Source organism: Uranotaenia lowii, chromosome 2, assembly GCF_029784155.1.
Source record: "Uranotaenia lowii strain MFRU-FL chromosome 2, ASM2978415v1, whole genome shotgun sequence".
Taxonomy (NCBI): Eukaryota; Metazoa; Arthropoda; class Insecta; order Diptera; family Culicidae; genus Uranotaenia; species Uranotaenia lowii.
Genome location: NC_073692.1, coordinates 283,995,394 through 283,999,174, shown reverse-complemented (window position 1 = coordinate 283,999,174; position 3,781 = coordinate 283,995,394).

Below are 3,781 nucleotides of genomic sequence, written 5' to 3'. Positions count from 1 at the left end.
AATTTACCGATCAACAAATGAAAAGAAACGAACAGAAAACAGATTGCATTATGTTCATTCGGGTACAAGAATGTAAGTGGAACAAATACATCATGCATTTTGGGCGTTTTTCGAATTGCTGAAAAATTAGCCAAAAATTATGGATTCACTGACAATTTTTACTAACACACCAGTCGCAATTGTTTTTAATTCAATTTTATCCAAAGATGTAAAGAACATCGATATGTGTCATTGTCTATGTATAGGCCTGGGAGCAGATTTTACTGCGCGCAAATTATTTGCACGGGGGTCTAAATAGGTGCAATCTGCGCAGTTTGTTAAAGACGGCAAGTGTATGAAAGTTGATTTTTTGGTAGGAATAATTTGAAGTAACTGAACTCTGATGTTGGTCCTTTTTTCATATAGTCCTTTTTCAACTTTAAGCACATGATAGTTTATATAAAGAATGTGATGGTGTTAGTGAGTGCGGAATTGTTATCTGTCAAATCAGATTCTCTCAATAGTCTAAAAATTCATGCAATTGACAATAATGAATACAAGAATATTTGCAAAGAGGCAAGCTCAAAGCAGGGTTAATAAAATTATGATTAAATGATGCACAAAAGACAATTTCATGCAAAACCAATGTTTCCAAAATTTCGAGATGATCTGTTGCATCTACACGACAAAGTGTGTTTCGTGTCAATTAAAACTGCACAGTTAAAAAGAATTTAGACCCACAATCTTTAAAAATTTGGTGCCGTAAATTGGAAGATCTAAAATACTACTCGAAATACTTTCCGATAACTATTCGTAAGGTTAGACGGGAGGAATTTCTAATGTTATTTGGTAGAGATGTACCGAATAGTGGTATTCGGCGAACGGTCGAATACCGAATATTGAACTTTTCAACTATTCGGCCAATTCGAATATTCTGTTCAGTTTTCAAAAGAAATACTTCAAAATTTACTTCTATTTTCATAAGCAATCTTCTTTTTCTGCCCATTTTAATGCCCCTCATGTGTTTAAGTAGTTTATTCCCAACCAAATGTATCAGTTCTTTTTTAAGTAGAGATCTCTTTGATTTTCAAAATGTCACCATTAGCTGAAAGAACATCAGATGACTTGTCGCTTCTAGGACGTTAAAGAGATAGGTTTACAGTGAAATCAGTGACAAAACATGTCAAAACGGGTGCCAAGCTTTTTGAAATTGCTTTTTTTTATATCGAATTAGATGAATGTCTAATTATTGCTAGATGTCATCAAAATAGTTGCCAAAAAGAACGATGATCTTTAACCTTAAGCAGACAATACTTTCTACGACACGTCTACACACGGCCGGGTCTGAACGAATTTTTGGAAAACTTGTAAAACAGAAAAAATCAGAACAGAAACCAAGCATTATTCTCTAACATTCAAGGGAAAAAAGAAAAAAAAAATCTTGAAATCTAAGTTTTCATCGAATTACAACAGTAGTGTTTAAATCGTAGCTAACGGATAACTATTGAGCACAAACAAGCTGTTTCAATGAATTTTTAAATTTTTATGCCACTTTTTTCAACATTTGAACTTTTGGATCTTATTGACTAATCCTGTATGAGTACAATCGACAAAAAAATCTAAGTGAGTAAGGTTGAAATAACCAAGGAAAAGTATAAACTCCAAAATCTTTGCAAAGATCTGCATATCACCTTATCAGTGATATCACCCTTTATATGGTCGACAAGCTTTTTTTTCCTCAAATTTTTAGCTTAATTCAGTGCTGTTTATTATTTTAAACTTTATTTATGTATTCAAAACTTAATTAGAAATGATAAAACTTATGAATCGTGTACATTTTTTTTATTTCGTTTTCAAACACATTTTATACAATAAGGGCTTTTGGAAAAACGATTTCAACTGATTCATAGTTCTTACAGCTTGATGTGCAGAAAAATATTGAAGTCATTCGAATAGTAGATTGAAATCATTTCGTAATCTGATTTGATCGCAAAACCCTTGGCTTGTAAGTGTAAGACTTGAAGGCGATCCTCTTGCCACGTGTTGTGGAAACATTACTTTGGTAATTTAAACATTTTTGAACATATTATAAAACATTTAACAAGTCTGTTGTTCTATAAATTCTGAATATTATTAATTTAGGCTTTTTTGGCCCAATTCTTAGCTCAAGTATTCGGTGAGCCGCTTTTCAGCTTTATACGCTTTTTTATCTTGATTATGGTCAGCACAACTTCGTTTATTTTCATAAAATGCTAAAGCGCATTCTAGAACTCTAATCACTAGAACTCTAATAAAGCTCAAATGGACGGGATTAAGTTATCATCCCTTTCAACATTTTCCAACATATTTATTAACTACTGGGACGTTTCTGGCGCTATTATTGATGATTCTTAGAGAAACTACAGTTTTGGAGATTATGAATATGCTGTCAATTCTAGAACCAATGTGAGTCCAAAACATTCTGCTGAGCCAAGCCAGCGATCATGGAACTCGAAAATTATTATACATTGCTAAAATTTTGTTTAGGAATCACTGTCCAAAATCATTATGAAGTATTTCGTATTTAATGATTCACGGTGGATTTGAGTAGTCCATTAAGCTTAACAAGCTAATCCTACGCACTAACACTTAAAAGATCAATCAACAACATGATAAGCTTCTTAAACATTATTCTAGAATGAACACTTGTTAAATAATGGAGACGCATTGTACGTCCAAAGATCCATGAAACATTTCACATAGCCGCCTTCTCCAATTAGAAATGAACCGCTAGTATGCTGCCAGTTGGAAAACCCCCAACTGGAGCTCTTTTATCTTGTTTTTGGTGTGTTCCGTTTTTGAACACTCTTTCGCTAGCGGCACTCAGCAACTCGCCAACGCAACGGGGAGCGAGTCACTCAACTCAATGCGCTCAAATCGGATATCGAGTTTTCATCATCAACGTTGTTTCTACCGTTTGCCGAAAACCAGGACTTTTCGATAATGACATGACCTACCTTAGTCTCACTAGAACCTAGGTGGCCGATGCTAACTCTGAACTTTTCCACGTTTGGTTGGAGGCATTAATGTAACGAGTATTAGCTATTAATAAACCCCGCGTAGACTAGAGACAGCAACGGAAGCCTTAGGTCCTGACCTAGCCACTTCTTTCATCAATCAATCAAACACACGCACTCGCGTTCGTTCAATGTTATCAATGGCCTCAATAGCAAAAAAAAATGCATTGTGAGGTTCTAACGGCGTAGCCAGTGTAGTTCCTGATAAGCCAACAAATAAGATTTTATAACGTCCGTCGCGTATTACTATTTGTGAATGAACGAGCAAGTAAAGAATCCCGACAACCGCTGGCATTGTAAACATTGCATTGTCGAATCTCATTATTGTATGATTGCCAGTTTCCATTCAGTCCTCGAAATAGGTTGTTTGTCATCCGTTTTGTGAGCAAACAACGGCACAAGTGTTGGGCGGGTGGAGATATTTCTGTTTTGTTTTGATTTGGTTCTTTCGTCGTCGGACCGGCTTCCGTTGGGTGAGTGACTACAATCTGGGTTGGAATTGGTGGGTGGTTGGCTGGGATTTGGGTGAGGGCGCACGTGCGTTTGAGGAGCGAAAAGTTCCAGCTGGCCATAACAAACGCACTCATTCTCTCTCTTTGGCACTCTTCTTGGTATTAAATAACGGATCGGGCGAAATCTTTGCTGGCTGGAAGCGTTTGTTGAGTGTCGCTGTTGCTGCACCAGATTTTGAGCTAGGGCAGGTCTTTGCCATCGGTCGGGGACCGTTTGTCGTTTAGTTCGCCGCG